This window comes from Macaca mulatta, chromosome 3, assembly GCF_049350105.2.
Source record: "Macaca mulatta isolate MMU2019108-1 chromosome 3, T2T-MMU8v2.0, whole genome shotgun sequence".
In the NCBI taxonomy this organism is placed as follows: Eukaryota; Metazoa; Chordata; class Mammalia; order Primates; family Cercopithecidae; genus Macaca; species Macaca mulatta.
Genome location: NC_133408.1, coordinates 196,450,490 through 196,467,271, shown reverse-complemented (window position 1 = coordinate 196,467,271; position 16,782 = coordinate 196,450,490). Strand labels below are relative to the sequence as shown.

Genomic DNA, 16,782 nt, shown 5'->3' with positions numbered 1-16,782 from the left:
GGGGGGAAGACAGATGCTTTTTTTTTTTTTTTTTTTTTTTGGTTTTTAAAAATCTGCAATCTGTACATTTCTTTTTAATTTCTAACACATTGGTGAGATTCAGCCTGCAACAATCTCTCCCCCGGCTGGCCCCACATCTGGGGATTATTTTCCCCTTGGGCTCAGCCAGCCCAGCCTCAGCGCCCCCGCCAACACTGGGCAGCCAGGGAAGAGTGGGGGCTCGGCCCGGAGCTGGGGTGCTCCAGGCCTCTGCGGAGGGTGTGTCCCTCTACCCCCAGGGGACAGGCGCTTCCTCTGGGACTCGGGGAAAGAGCGACATCAAAGGAAGACGCTGTTAATAGCGCTGCCCCTCCCCCGTCCTCCAGCAGAGCCAGGCCCCGGACCTGCGCCGGCCCCTGCGCCTCCAGCAGGCCGCTCAATCTCCGCGGAATTTATCTCGCTAATAAATTTAATGATCAATTCGTTCTTGTCACAGTAGCTCTTCCCCAAATCAATTATAGCAAATTTAAATATAATCACTGGCTCGTCCTCATCCACTCCGGGCACGGTGAACAATTCATTCTGCCTAATGAACGGTCTCGAGGACCCGCTCTGCCCGCCTTGCAGGCGCGCGCCCCACCCCTGGGCGCCGCGCTCGGGGTCGCTGACTCGGCTCGGCCTGGGGCGGTGGTCCCTTGGGGCCCAGGCCTCCAACCGCACCTGAGCCGCCAGCTGACCCCGCGCATGGGGGAGAAAGTCTTTGCAACCCTCAAGAATCGGGTTCTCAGCACCTGGAGCCAGGTCTACGCAGGAGGCCCCGGAGGGAGCTGAGGTGGTGTTTTCAGACAGGCCCAGGCTTCCCCCCCGGCTCATTTCTGCCGTCCTCTAGCTGTCCTAGAGGCCTGCGGATCTCACTGCCTTAAAGACAAGAGAAGGTACGCAGGGGGAGACCCCGCGGCGGCCGTCACTGCGACCCGGGGCGCTGGGTCCCCATGGAGGGGACCCACCTAAAGCTGACCCTGTGCCCTGGAACCCCAGCCGGGCACCCCTCTCCTACCGAGGCCCCCACCTCTTGGCCACCGTTTTCTTCGCTCCAATGTGGGTTCTCCTCCGTTCTTAGAAAGGGGCGCCTTGCTGCGGGTGAATTCTGCAGGGCGTGCAAACGCATGTGGGGAAGCCGTTTCTGTGACTGAAGAAAACACTTCACACACGCGCCCCAGAGGGAGGCTCAGGGGACTCCTTTCCAGCCCCTCCTGGAGCTCCGTGTCATCCCTGGTGTCAGGGAGTCAAGAAACAGCTCGAAGGGAAAGGAGGTGGACCTGTCTTTTCGCCGATCCGGTGACTTTCCTTCTTTGATACAGAACGCAAGGCAACCAAAGCAAAAATAGACAAATGGGACTGCATCAAACTGAAAAACGTACGCGCCACAAAGGACGATCAACAAGAGTGAAAGGCAGCCTGGAAATGGGAGACATCATCTGCCAAATGCGAATCAGGGAATGGGTTAATATCCAGAGTATGTGACTCTCACCACTCTACAACAAAACCAAAATGGGCAAATGACTTGATCAGACATGACTCCAAATAAAATTTTGAAATGACAACACACATATGAAAAGATGCTCAACACCACTAACCCTCAGAGAAATGCAAGTCAGAACCACAGATCACCTCACACCTGTTAAGATGGCCAATATAAAACAAACAAAAAGCACAGAAAATAACAAGTCATGATGAGGATGTGGAGAAGTTGGAGCTGTGGTCAGAATGTAACATGTCATAGCCATTATGTAAAATAATACAGAATTTCCCTAAAAATATTAAAAATCAGGCTGGGCGCAGTGGCTCACGCCTGTAATCCCAGCGCTTTAGGAGGCCAAGGCGGGTGGATCATGAGGTCAGGAGTTCAAGACCAGCCTGGCCAAGATGGTGAAACCCCGTTTCCACTAAAAATACAAAAAATTAGCCGGGTGTGGTGGCAGGCGCCTGTAGCACCAGCTACTCGGGAGGCTGGGGCAGAGAAGTGCTTGAACCCTGGAGGCGGAGGTTGGAGTGAGCTGAGAATGTGCCATTGCACTCCAGTCTGGGCGACAGGGCAAGACTCCCAAGACTCAGTCTCAAAAAATTTAATAAATAAAATAAAATTACCATATGATCCAGCAGTCTCAGTTCTGGGTATATATCCAAAAGAATTGGAAAAAAAAAAAAAGATCTCAAAGAGACATTTGCACACCTGAGTTCATTGCAACACTCTTCACAATTACCAAGAGGTGGATGCAGCCTACATGTCCATCAACAGAGAAATGGCTGAGGAAAATGTGGTGCACACATACGGCGGCGGAGCGCTATTCAGGCTTTAAAAAGAAGAAAATCCTGTCACGTGCTACAACACCCATGAACTCTGAGGACTTTATGCTGAGTGAAATGCCCAATAACAAAAGCCAAACACTGGCCCTGCGTGGGGGCGCCCTCCTGCCGTCCTAGCTACTGAGGAGCCAAGGCAGAAGGCTGGCTGGAGCCCAGGAGGTCCAGGATGCAGTGACCTTTGATGGCACCACTGCACTCCATCCTGGGCCACGGCGTGAGACCCTATCTCTAAAAAAAAAAAAGTAATAAATAAGCAAGCAAATAAACAAAAAGACAAATGCTGCAAGATCGTATGAAATATCAGTTTAGATGAGTCAGACTCAGAGAGGAGAATGGTGGTTGCTGGTGGGGTTCGGAGGTGGGTACTGGGGAGTCGGTGTTTCTTGGGGACAGAGTTTCGGTTTGGGAAGATGAGAGAGTTCTAGTATCTGCTGCTCATAGTTAACCCTCCTGTACTAACACGAATGGTCACAATGATTGTAAAAATAATTCTGTTGTTTTTTCTTCCTTCCTTTTCCTCTTCTCTGCCGTTCTCCCTCTCCTCCCCTCCGACCCCAGCCTCTCCTTGCTGAGCTGCTCCGGAGGGGCGCCCGGGCGGTTCCTCAGCACCTCTCAGGTTTCCGGGTTAACTGACCTGCGGCCACCCGGTGCCCCCCTGTGCAGGGCAGCGCTGAGTGCGCCCCAGGCTTGGAGGGGGCTGCCAGGCGAGGGGGAGGGGAGTGTGGGCGGAGGGGCGCTGGGACCCGCGTGGGGCGCGGCGGCAATGCGGGAGCCCCCCAGCCCCCCGGTATCAAAGTCCTGCGGAGCGCGGTCTCCCTCCATAAAACTAATCCCCTCGGAGGTGTGACCTCCACCAGGAATGCCGCGGCGTTCCCGACCACAAGGGCAAATATGTTTTTCAGATTTGGTTTTTATGGTGGGATTAAAGTTTATTTTCCATAATAGGGCACCTAATAAAACTCCTAAAGCCGGCCGGGCCTCCAGCTGGTGGCCTGGTTTCACACTTTCACTTCGTAAATCACTTTACGACGCGCCAGGTGTGTCTCAAGCTGGACCCGACAGGAACGGGCGGCGGCCGCGGGTTCGTCCAGCGCGGGGGTCCCCGGGTTCGCGCCCCCCCTCCGCCCCCCGCGCCCCCGCGCCCCCGCGCGCCCCGCTCCGCCCCCCAGGCTCCCCCACCCGCGGCCGCAGGGGACCCTCGGGGAGGAGGCGGGCCCAGCCGAGGCTTCCTGAGGACCCCCCGGCCCCGGGCCCGCCCCCCGGCCCCGCGCCGACCCTACATTCCGCCCGCGCACCTGGCGCCCCTCCCCGTGTACACACCGTGCGGACAATGAGCGCCCCGGGCCGGACAAAGGTGCCCCCGAGGCGGCGAGCGAGGCGGGGCGCGGTTTACCCAGCTGGGGGCAGGAACAAAGGCGCGGCCTTATCGCCCGCGGGCCGGGGCGGGCCGGGGTCAGGCCGGGGGCCGCGGGCGGGGCCTCTCCAGCCCGGGACGGGGTCGGGGGCGCCGCGCAGACCTGGACTCGGGGTTTGCTGGGTGGGCTCAGGACGCGGTGACCCAGGGGCTCGGCCCGGGGCGTTTCACCCCCGATCGCCGCCCTGAGGACGTCCGGTCCGGAGGAAACTGCTGCAGTGGGCGCTGGAAGCGAAAGAACAGGGACTCTCGGGGCCTGGAACGGGTGTTGGAGCTTCAGGCTAGAAGTGAACCCGTTTTTTTTTTTTTAAAAAAAAGTATTGATATGTAATATTTTAGATACTTTATTACTCAGAGAACGTGGAAGAAACAGCCTGTTTTATGACAAAGCCTGTAGTTTCGTATCTGCCTTTTGTTAACATTGCGGTTCACCTTCCCGCTCAGCAGCCTTTCTGCCAAGCAAAGAATGTCCTCTTCTATGGTGATATTAAACAGAAAGAAAGAAAGAAGGAAAGAAAGGAGAGGAAAAAAAGAAAAGAAATTTTAAAAATAAAAGCGTAAGGATCAGTTCCCGGCAAGGGACTTTGTGAGGGGCATGAGAGCGCCCAGCGTCTTTTCTAGAAAGCTCGGACAGGCCAGGCACCCGAGAGGAGGCTCCGGCCCGTTAAGCCTCAGGCTTAGCTGGCTCCTGCGAACTGCGTCTGTCAATGTCCCTGCTTTAGGCAGGGTCGCACCCAGGAGGCTGAGGGTTCTGGCTTTTCAGAGCAGGGGGGCCATCCCTGTAATAGGAAACTTGCAGTGTTTCTTTAATAGCAGATAACTCTGTAAAGGAAATGCAAGTTGTGGGAGGTGGCTCCTAATAGCTTTACTACATCTTATTATCTCTTCTTTAAAATTTTAATTTCTTTTTTTTTTTTTTTTTTTGAGTCTGGTTATAGTGAGCTATTGCGCCACTGCACTCCAGCCTGGGCGACAGAGTGAGACTCTTTCTCAAAAAAAAAAAAAAAAAATAATAATAATAATGAAATGTAACTTTTAACTCAGGTTCACAGTTTTTTTTTTGTTTTTTTGTGTGTTTTTTTTGAGACGGAGTCTCGCTCTGTCGCCCAGGCTGGAGTGCAGTGGCGCGATCTCGGCTCACTGCAAGCTCCGCCTCCCAGGTTCACGCCATTCTCCTGCCTCAGCCTCCCGAGTAGCTGGGACTACAGGCGCCCACGCCCGGCTAATTTTTTTGTAGTTTTAGTAGAGACAGAGTTTCACCGTGTTAGCCAGGATGGTCTCGATTTCCTGACCTCATGATCTGCCCGCCTCGGCCTCCCAAAATGCTGGGATTACAGGCGTGAGCCACCGCGCCTGGCCTTAAATTTTAATTTTTGTGGGCACATAGTAGGTATATAGATGTGTGGGGTACATGAGATGTTTTGACATGAGAAGCAACTTGTAGTAATTACTTCATGGAGAATGGTGCACCCATCCCCTCCGGCATTTATTCTTTGTGTTACAAACAATCCAATTAGACTTAGTTATTTTTAAATGTACAGTTAAATTATTATTGACTATTGTCACCCTGCTGTGCTATCAAATACTAGGTCTTATTCATTCTTTCTATTTTTTTGTACCCATTATTAACCCTCCCTACCTACCCGGCAATGCCGTGTCCCCGTCCCCCCCTCTCCACCCAGCACCACTCCCCTTCCCAGCCTCCGGTAACCAGCCTTCTACCCTCTATCTCCCTGAGTTCTGTGGTTTTGATTTTTAGATCCCACAAATGGGTGAGGACATGTGATGCAAATTGTGTTTTTTCTTCAGTCTGCAATACGTATGTATTACCTTTTACTACCTGGTCCATTTATTCTCATGATTAATTTATTCCAGGTCTTTAGATGCACACGTCATCAGATTAAGCACAGGCTGACCTCGTTTGATTGTGCTTTTTGCTTTTTTGTACTTCACAGAGATTTCATTTTTTACAAATTGATGACTTGTGGCAACCCTGCTCAAGGTAAATTTGTCGGCACTGTTTTTCCAACAGCCTGTGCTCACTTCATGTCTGTGTCACATTTGGGAATTCTTGCAATTACCAAGAATTCTCACAAGTATCAAATTGTTTCATTATTATTATATCTGTTATGTGATTTGTGATCAGTGACCTTTGATGTCACTATTGTTTTGAGGTCCCACAAACCTTGCCCATATAAAATGGTGAACTTAATCGATAAATGTGTGTGTCCTGATTGCCCCACCAACTGGCTATCCTCCGTCTCTCTCCCTCTCCTGGGGCCTCCCCGTTCCCTGAGACACAACAATATTGAAATTAGGCCATGTAATAACCCTGCAATGTCCCCTAAGTGTTCAAGTGAAAGGAAGAGTCACACATCTCTTACTTTCAATCAAAACCTAGAAATGATTAAGCTTAGTGAGGAAGGCATGTTGAAAGCTGAGAAAGGCTGAAAGCTAGGCCTCTTGTGTCAGTTAGCCAAGTTGTGAATGCAAAGGAAAAGTTGTTGAAGGAAATTAAAAGTGCTACTCCAGTGAACATCCGAATAATAAGACAGAAACAGCCTTACTGCTGATACGGAGAGAGGTTTAGTGCTCTAAATAGGAGATTAAACCAGCCACAACATTCCCTAAGCCACAGCCTAATCCAGAGCCAGGCCCTAACTCCAAGGGCCTTCTGGGAGGGTTGAGAGGTGAGGAAGCTGCAGAAGAAGAGCTGGAAGCTGGCAGAGGTTGGTTCGTAAGGTTGAAGGAAAGAAGCCGTCTACATAACATAACAGTGCAAGATGAAGCAGCAAGTGCCGATGGAGAAGCTGCTGCAAGTTCTCCAGAAGATCCAGCTAAGGTATTTGATGATGGTGACTTCATACACAGGTTTTCAGTGTCGACAAAACAGCCTTCTGTTGGAAGAAGATGCCATCTAAGACCTTCATAGCTGGAGAGGAGAAGTCAAGTGTCTGACTTCAAAGCCTCAAAGGACAGGCTGACTCTCTTGTGAGGGGCCAGTGCAGCTGGTGACCTAAAGTTGAAGCTCATTTGCCATTCTGAAAATCCTAGGGCCCTTAAGAATGACGCTAAATCTACTCTGCCTGTGCTCTGTACATGGCCCAACAAAGCTTGGATGGCAGCACATCTGTGTACAGCATGGTTCACTGAATAGGTTAAGCCCAAGTTGAGACCTGCTAAGAAAAAAGGCTCCTTTCAAAATATGACTGTTCATTGACAATGCACCTGGTCACCCAAGAGCTCTGATGGAGATGTACAAGGAGGTTAATGTTGTTTTCATGTCTTCTAACACAGACAACAAACATGCATTCTGCAGTCCATGGATCAAGAAGTAAATCTGATTTTCAAGTGTGCTTATTTGAGAAATACATTTTGTGAGGCTACAGATGCCATAGTGATTCCTCTGATGAATCTGGGTAAAGTAAATTGAAAACCTCCTGGAAAGGATTCACCATCCTAGATGCCATTATGAACATTCATGATTCATGGGAGGAGGTCAAAATATCGCAATAGGAGTTTGGAAGAAGCTGATTCCAACTCTCATGGATGACTTTGAGGGGTTCAAGATTTCGGTGGAGGAAGTGACTGCAGATGTGGTAGAAACAGCAAGAGAACTAGAACTAGACATGGATCCTGAAGATGGGACTGAGTCGCCGCAATCTCAGGATATCACATGAACCGATGAGGAGTGGCTTCTTAGGGATGAGCAAAGAAAGTGGTTTATTGAGCTGGAATCTACTCTTGGTAAAGATGCTATGAACATTGTGGAAATGACAATAAAGGATTTAGAATATTCCATAAATTTGAGGGTTGGAGAAGATTGACTCCAATGTTGAAGGAAGTTCTACTGTGGGTAAAATGCTATCAAACACCATTGCATGCTACAGAGAAATCTGGCGTGAAAGGAAGAGTCAATCAATGTGACAAACTTCACTGTCATCTTATTTTAGGAAATTACAGCCAGGCATGGTGACTCATGCCTATCATCCCAGCACATTGGAAGGCTGAGGTGAGAGGATTGCTTGAGCCCAGGAGTTCGAGACCAGCCTGGGCAACATATGGAGAGCCCTCTACCAAAAAATTAGCTGGGCGTGGTGGTGCATACCTGTAATCCTAGCTACTCCGGAGGCTGAGGCCAGAGGATTGCTGAAGCCCAGGAGTTCAAGGCTACAGTGAGCTGTGATTGTGGTGCTGCTCTCCAGCCTGGGCAACAGAGTGAAACCCTTTACCTAACAAAGGAAAAAAGAAGGGAGAGGAAGGGAAGGGAAAGGAAGGGGAGGGGAGGGGGAAGGGAAAGGAAGGGGAGGGGAGGGGGAAGGGAAAGGAAGGGGAGGGGAGGGGGAAGAGAGGGAGGGGAGGGGGAGGGGAGGGGGGAAGGAGGGAGGGAGATGCATTGCCACAGCCACCCCAACCTTCAGCAACTACCATCTTGATCAGTCAGTAGACATCCACATCGAGGCAAGACTACCAGCAAAAACACTGCAGCTTGCTAAAGGGCCATGACGCTTAGCATTTTTTAGCAATAAAGTGTTTTTCAATTTTAGTGACAGGGTCTTGCTTTGTCACCAAGGCTGGAGTGCGGTGGTGTGATCATGGCTCTCTGTAACCTTGAGCTCCTGGGCTCAAGTGATCCTCCTGCCTCAGCCTCTCAAGTAACTGGGACCACAGGCACATGCCACCACACTCGGCTAATTTTTTAAAAATTTGCAGAGACTGGGTCTCACCATGTTGCCCAGGCTGGTGTTGAACTCATGGACCCAAGTGATCCTCCTGCCTTGGCCTCCCAGAGTACTGGGATTACAGGCATGAGCCACTGCATCCATCTAGTCCTTTTTTTTTTTTTTTTTTTTTTATTGTGGTAAAATATACATAACAGCATTTATCGTTCTAAACATTTGTAAGTGTACAATTGAGTGGTGTTAGATACACTTGAAATGCGATGTAGCTATCACCACTAGCTATACCTCAAACTTTTTCATCATCTCCACACAAACTGTACACTCATTAACCATGACATCCCCTGCCCCTGCACCAAGCCCCTGGTCATCTCCATTTATGAATCTGCCTATTCCAGATATTTTTTTTTTCTTTTTTTGAGACATGGTCTGGCTCTATCGCCCAGGCTGGAGTACAGTGATGCAATGATGACTCACTGCAGCCTCAACCTCCCAGGCTCAAGAAATCCTCCTGCCTCAGCCTCCCGATTAGCTGGGACTACAGATGCATGCCACCACGCCCAGCTAATTTTTTTTTTTTGTACTTTTTGTAGAGATGGAGTTTTGCCGTGTTGCCCAGGCTGGTCTCAAACTCCTAAGCTCAAGCGATGCACCCGCCTCGGCCTCCCGAAGTGCTGGAATTGCGGGTGTGAGCCACGGTGCCTGTGGCCAGTTTCTGGTTCTTTTTTTCACTCCCCACAGTATCCAGTGTAGAGATGGTGCTGTGCCAGCCCCCCTTCCAAAGAGATCCCCTGGCCAGAGATTTCACTTTGAAAATAAAACCAATGCATCAATGCATCAAAACATAAGCAAGTCCTTTTATGCATTTAAAGCCAGAAACACGGCCGAACATGGTGGATCACACCTGTAATCCCAGAACTTTGGAAGGCCAAGGCGGGTGGATCATCTGAAATCAGGAGTTCAAGACCAGCCTGGCTAACATGGTGAAACCCCATCTTTACTAAAAATACAAAAAAATTAGCTAGGCATGGTGGTGCACACCTGTAGTCCCAGCTACGTGGGAGGCTGAGGCAGGAGAATGGCTTGAACCGGGAGGCAGAGGTTGCAGTGAGCTGAGATCGTGCCCTTGCACTCCAGCCTGGGCAACAAGAGCGAAACTCTGCCTCAATAAATAAATAAATAAAAACCAGAAACACAGGCCGATTTCATCTCACAGAAATCCTTCCTTTCGTTTTCACAGGTAAGGAAGGCACAGGCACCCTCACCTCCCGCACTCTAGGCAGCCACCAAAATTGCCTACAAATATCCTGAGGGCGTTCCAGGAAGCCACAGGGAGCCCTGGACCTCTTTGAATCTCTGGCTGCCGGTGGACTGGCAGGTCACTCTCATGTCCCAGCTCCTGCCTGCAGGTGCCCCCAGAGATGCTGCCCTTCCGTGGCACCCCCAGGGCCCCACACCTCAAGATTTCTGCGGCCTTCTCCCTTCTATCTTCGTACAACAAGGTAATTTGCTTTTAATGACCGCCGGTGTTTTCTTTCCCAGTTCTATTTGAGCAGATAATGTATCTGAGGCCTCTGCAACAGGGTTAAACCACCGTGACCTTCATAATCAGAGCACAGAAACAAATTCTATTTACTCATAAATGTGGCTGTGTCTCCAGTGTGCAGCTGCCTCCTAATCACAGATGGTGTGATAATATTTTGCTTTTATCAGACCTCTCACTCACGGGTGACAAAGTGCTTTATTATCCCATTAGGCAGGGAGCGCCTCAGCTTGGCAAGGTGTTCGCACTGTGACTTCAATGGCACTTTGGGCTCCAGGCCCTGGGAAGCTCTCTGGGGTGGCAGGCTTGAGGGCACAGAGCTCCTGCCATCCGTGTGCAGAGTCACTTCCCTCAGAGCCCCCAAGGCCGTAGGAACTAGAGGACATCGATTTGAGGGAAGCAGGGGAGGAAAAGAGCAGCTCCCAGGTGCTCCCCGGTGTCCTGGCCCTACTCCCGGACCTCCCTGAGTCCTGACCACGTGCACAGCCTGCAGCCGCCAGGACCCAGCTCCCGCCATACCCAGATGCCCTGCTTTGGCCGTGGAATCTGCTCGGGCAGCCAGAGCTCATTCGCCGCTCTCTCTCCTGACTCCTCAGCACCAGTGGCTGTTTCTGCTGCTCCAGGTGCTTCCCAAGCACCCAGCTAGGAAGCCAGTGGGTCCCGGAGGCTGCGGCACCTACCTGTCTCCGCGGGAAGATGAGGGTCCCTGCAGGTCTTGGGGCAGAACAGCCGTTCCAGCTGCCCCTAGGGAGCTGTAGCAACTCAGATTCATCCAGGCCCTGACTAGGAACCCTGGAGTGAAAGACGGCAAAGTGAAAATCCCACTCTCTTCTGATGCCTCACACGTGATGCCTCAGAGTTCTGAGGAAGACCAGACCCATCCAGAACCTTCTGGGGGAACAGCCTTCTGCCCGTCTGTGTGAGCTATTCTTATTTATTTATTAAAACGGATTTATAATAAAATGTATTTATTATGTATTTATTAAAAGTCTCACTCTGTCTCCCAGGCTGGAGTGCAGTGGCGTGATCTCGGCTCACTGCAACCTTTGCCTTCTGGGTTCAAGCGATTCTCCTGCCTCAGCCTCCCCAGTAGCTGGGATTACAGGCGTCTACCACCATGCCCGGCTAATTTTGTATTTTTAGTAAAGACTAAAAATACAAAATTTTATTTCATCATGAAATTATTTTCACCATGAAATTATTTTAATTTAATTTCACCATGTTGGCCAGGCTGGTCTTGAACTCCTGACCTCAAGTTATCCACCTGCCTTGGCCTCCCAAATCCCCCTGGGATTATAGGCGTGAACCACCTCACCTGGTCCTCATGTGAACTATTTTAATGGTGTCAACGTGCAGGAAAAAAGGAACACTCATTCCTTCACACACACAGGGGTGGAGGAACAGTTCTGGAAGTCCATCGTGTGTGACAGACCCGCTGTCTCTCAGCTCTGCGTTGAGTGCTCCGTGGGTGCGGCAGGACAGCTGGGCCAGCGCAGCACGTTCCCGCAAGCTCCCCAGCCCGCACTCCGCTGCCTGGGTGTGAGGCTCGAACACCACCAGAACTTGATTTATCAGTGTTATTTCCACCCTTACTAAAGTAGGAAACCAGACTCCGTCAGCCCTATTAAGTCTGATTCAGAAAACAGAGGGCCTTTAAAACCCTTTGTCCCTTGAAGTCAGAAAGGGCGAGAGTGCTGGCGACCTGAGGGTTGCTCCGGCTGGCTTGGAATCGGACTGACTTGCATTTCCTTCACGAATCAGAATTTTGAAGGCAAGGATAAAATAAATCTCAAATAATCACCTTGCATTTCTGATCAGTTCAATGAGTGTGTTTTATGCCCTGGTTGTCTGAGCTTGCTTTTCCACACGCAGTGAGTGCTGGTCAAAGACTTCCCAGGAGCTCTAGGTTTGTCGTGCTTTGTTTTCGCATCCTGTCTGATAATCAGACCTTTGCACACAACTGTTTGGGATTTGAGTCTTCCTAGGAAGTCAGAGATTTGGCCAAGGCTGGGCAAAATTAAGGAATAATAATAGTAGTAATAGTAATAGAAACAGTAACAGCCTCCGTTTGATGGAGGGTGGCTGCCAGGTGCCTGCCGTGCAGTGCTGGGCTCCGAGATGTTAGGCTGGTCCTCAGAGCCTTGGGTCTTGTCTTGTTGTTTGCAAGCCTTGCTTGACTTTCTATTTCAATTTTTTTTTTTTTTTTTTTTTTTTAGAATGAAGACACAGGGTCTCACTCTGTTGCCCAGACTGGAACACAGTCGTATGATCATAGCTCCCTGCAGCCTCGAACTCCTGGGCTCCAGGGACCCTCCATCTCAGCCTCCTGAGTTGCTAGGACTACAGGTGCATGCCAACATGTCTGGCTAATCTTTTACATTTTTGTATGGATGCGGGGTGGGTCTCACTTTGTTGCCCAGGCTGATCTCAATCTCCTAGTTTTAAGCAGTCCTCCCACCCCAGCTACCCAAAGTGATGGGATTACAGGCATGAGCCACCATGCCCAGCCAACAAAAAAGAAGCTTGCTTTACTTTCAATGAGGATACTTCTCCTGGAGACAGCACAGGTGTCCTGGATCATCCATCAGCTTTTAAGAATTACAAAATATGTAATCCCAGCACTTTGGGAGGCTGAGGCAGGTGGATCACGAGGTCAAGAGATCGAGACCATCCCGACCAACATGGTGAAACCCCGTCTCTACAAAAATACAAAAAATAGCTGGGTGTGGTGGCAGGCGCCTGTAATCCCAGCTACTCGGGAGGCTGAGGCAGGAGAATCACTTGAACCCAGGAGGTGGAGGTTGCAGTGAGCTCAGATTGCTCCACTGCACTCCAGCCTGGCGACAGAGCAAGACTCCGTTTCAAAAAAGAAAAAAAAAAAGAATTACAAAATAGATATTAACGTGGATGCTTGCAACAGTATTCACGGCAGAGTGGGGAATGAAAAGAATGGATTCAGAGATCCTCCTACGCACACTTCTGGGGGTGGAGACCCAGGCTGCTCAATAAACAGGCACCCGCTCTGTCTAGATGAGAACCAACCCAATGACAGGCACAGTCCTACATCCTTCCAGGGACACAAAACCCGTCATATCTCATAAAATCCCAGGATTGGAGAGCTAGAAGTGCCCTTACTCTTATCAATGTGAGGTTGCTGGCAAACCGAGCGGACCTCCTGCCCTCTAACCAAGGTGAAAATATGGGGGAAAAGGAAAAGCTGATGACAGAGACAGGCACTGTGACTGGGTCACAGCACCAGCCGGCCCCTGTTGGTGTGGCCCCGAGGCCCCGAGGCATCACCAGTGCAGTGTCTCCTATCTCCGCACTTATCCACAGATTTCACTCGAGCCCGCGACAGCTGGCCGGCCGCCTGCCCTGTGCCTTTCCGTCAGCATGAAAGATCAGTGGTAAGAACAGAATCCTTGTCAGGGGCCCACCCTGAGGCCCAGAGCTTGAGGCTGTCATTCTGTGGGCTCACAGGCCTGCCTGAACAATTAGAGAGAAAGGAAACGGTGGCATCATGGGCCACAGCAGCTCAGAGTGGGTGGTGCCCTTGCTGATGGTCAGGAGGAGGCCGGACAGGTCCAGTGAGCATGGACCCTTCTAGCCCTGATGACTGACGTGACTGACAGAGGGGCTGTCACCTAGCTGCCAGGGGACCGCACAAGTGATGCTTAACCTTTCTACTTGCTTTTTAACTAGCGCAGGGACCAGGTAACAAAAATAGGACAGGTGGTGTCATAAGAAACGACCCCAGACCTGGCCATGGGGCCACAGCATAGCTGGAGTGGAGCTTCAAGGTGGTGCAGTTGGCATTAGAGGCCTGCAAGCCACACCTGGGCCTTCCCGCTGCCTGCACCCGCCCCCCTACAACAGGCACACAGTGCCACCAGCCTGGGAGGACAAGGGCCCAGGAAGCCTGAGGAGCCCTGCTCACCGCGCAGTCCAGGCCAGTGCCGTCTCCCCGCAGGCACTGCCCGGGCCGCGTCCTCTGCACTTGCTACAGTGGACGAGGAGCCCTCGAGTGTCACAGATGAGGAGGTCGGAGCATCGCTTTTCACCAAGCTCGCGGACCCAGGCCCTCCGGGACTACTTCAGTGGCCTAAAGACAAGCAGAGTGATCTCTGCGGGGGACAGAGGGAGAGCGGCACAGGAAGTCTTAGTTTTAACGAAGAATGCCGGGACCGGAAGCTGGTGGAGAGGTGCTGTGGTGCCATGGAGGACGCTGTCGTTCCCAGGCTGCAGGCTGAGGCTACCAGGTGAAGCATCGCCATGTCTGTACTCAAACAATCGCATCAGAACATGCGTGGGTATAAATGGGTCCCTACGTAACTGTATATACATGTGTAGTGAAAAACCACAGGAAACGCAAACATGGCCAAATGTTAACCGGCAAACATAATACTAATATAAGTGGAAGAATTTGCCCTTTTTCTTTGGAAACACTTCTGACAACATGAAATGAATAAACCATTCTCAATCATTTTCTTCTTTTTCTGAGACAGAGTTTTGCTCGTTGCCCAGGCTGAAGTGCAGTGGGGCAACCTTGGCTCACTGCAACCTCTGCCTCCCAGGTTCAAATGATTCTCCTGTCTCAGCCTCCCAAGTAGCTGGGATCACAGGTGTGAGCCACCATGCCCAGCCCATTCTCAATGATTTTCTATAGAAAATACATTAAAAGCTGGTCTTGATCGTTTTTCCTTCCACCAGAATTGAAGCTGCCCGGGCGTGGGCTTGAGGCCTGGCTTTGCTTGGTGAAGCCCAGGCTCATCAGGCCTCACCTTACATCAGTGTGAGCCCCAGGTGGGAGCAGCCCTGGTGGCCCTGGGTGCGCGAGGGATTGATGGCTCCTTCCCCAGAGCAGGAGGGAGGGAAACACCGCGGTAGCCACGGTCAGTCATGCTTGGAAAGCCACGGTCAGTCCCCCTTGGGGAGGGGGCCACGGAAGGCCTGGGGCCAGGCATCCTCATCTGAACATGTCAAGGTCAGCAATGGTTAACTCTGGCGCCCGAGCTCGCCTGGCCTGTGGGACACACAGGCCATTGTTTCCCCAAACACACGGCCCCTGAGCTCTGAACTCCCCCTGCATCCTAGGACATGTTAAACTGGCCCTGTTCTCTTTCATCATCTTACCACGCAAACATCATTTTTCATCATTGTCCAGCTCTATTCAAGATAAGTGTCACCTTCTGGTGAACTCGGCCTCTGTGCAGCCACGCCCCCCACCAGCTTCATCAGTGCAGCCTGTGATACAACAGTTAAGGCTAAGAACGAGAAAAGCTCGCCATGCCCTGGCCAGTGGTACTGTCACTAGAAAATCTAAGTTTTATAGCACTTTGATACACTCTCTACACGCAAGCATCCACATGGACATCCGGAGTCCTCCAGGCTCAGGGAGGTAGAGCGCGGCCCACACACTTCAGTTCATGTTCAGTCTCTCCGCGATGGCAGCTCCCTGCTGTAGAACTGCCTTCCCTGGGAGGTGACTGAGTTGACTCTAGATGCTTCCACGGCTGGTCTGTGGCTGCTTTCACAGGGCCTCTCTCCACCTGCTGCACTGTTCTGGGCCCCCTTCCTCTCATACCTCGTTCTCCTCAAGGGACTCCACATTCTGTTGGATCCCTAGGCTGCCACCCAGAGCTGGTGTCTATGTCCCCCAGCTCTGACTTCCACAGGTGCCACTAGCCCCAGAAAACGCAACGCGCCTCAGGTTGAAATCCTCTTCCTCTGAAATCTATGATCCTCAGCCCCCTTCTCAGAGACGTTCCAAGCCTCCACTGCCACCTCCACCCCCTCGTTTAAAGGCACCACATTCTGGCTGGGCACGGTGGCTCACACCTGTAATCCTAGCACTTTGGGAGGCCGAGGCGGGTGGATCACTTGAGACCAGGAGTTCGACACCAGCCTGACCAACAGGGTGAAACTCCGTCTCTACTAAAAATACAAAAATTAGCCCGGCGTGGTGGCACGCGCCTGTAATCCCAGTTACTTGGGAGGCTGAGGCAGGAGAATCGCTTGAACCTGGGAGGCAGAGGTGGCAGTGAGCAGAGATTGTGCCACTCCATTCCAGCATGGGCCACAGAGCAAGACTCCGTCCCAATAAAAAATAAATAAATAAATAATACAAAAAACAATAATACAAAATAATAAAATAGAATTTCTACTCTTACTTGTGGAAAAGCAAGCTCATACAACCAGGTGTAAAACACACTCATTTAACTCATCAGAAATGCAAGGTGATTATTTGAGATTTATTTTATCTTTGCCCTCAAACTTCTGATTAGTGAAGGAAATGCAAGTCAATCCAGTCCCAATAAAATAATGAAATAAAATAATAATACGATAAACATTCCGATGAGCGTTCATTAGAAGCGTCTCTTGAAATCTCTATTCTCAGGCTGCCACCTTGGCCTGGGCGCTTCCCTCCTGGCCTGGGAGGTCCAAGAGCCACCGAACTGACCTCTTGTCACCAACATTCCCAAGTTCCGGACCAGCCACCATCTCTGTCCAGCAATGTTTTGACAACACAGTTTTGATTATGTAAACTTTTTTTTTTTTTTTTTTTTTTTTTGAGACGGAGTCTCGCTCTGCCGCCCAGGCTGGAGTGCAATGGCACGAATTCGGCTCACTGCAAGCTCCGCCTCCCGGGTTTACGCCATTCTCCTGCCTCAGCCTCCCGAGTAGCTGGGACTACAGGCGCCCGCCACCAAGCCCGGCTAGTTTTTTTGTATTTTTTAGTAGAGACGGGGTTTCACCATGTTAGCCAGGATGGTCTCGATCTCCTGACCTCGTGATTCGCC

The 16,782-nt window shown here is 51.0% G+C and overlaps 1 long non-coding RNA gene across 1 annotated transcript; it reads left to right on the top strand.

Annotated features, from left to right (window-relative positions):
- The first annotated feature begins 8,170 nt into the window (after nt 1-8,170).
- LOC144340041 (uncharacterized) lies at nt 8,171-13,750 on the top strand. Its single transcript, XR_013415765.1, has 2 exons — nt 8,171-9,941; nt 10,579-13,750. It is a non-coding gene; the product is annotated as an uncharacterized LOC144340041 (long non-coding RNA).
- The last annotated feature ends 3,032 nt before the right edge of the window (nt 13,751-16,782 follow it).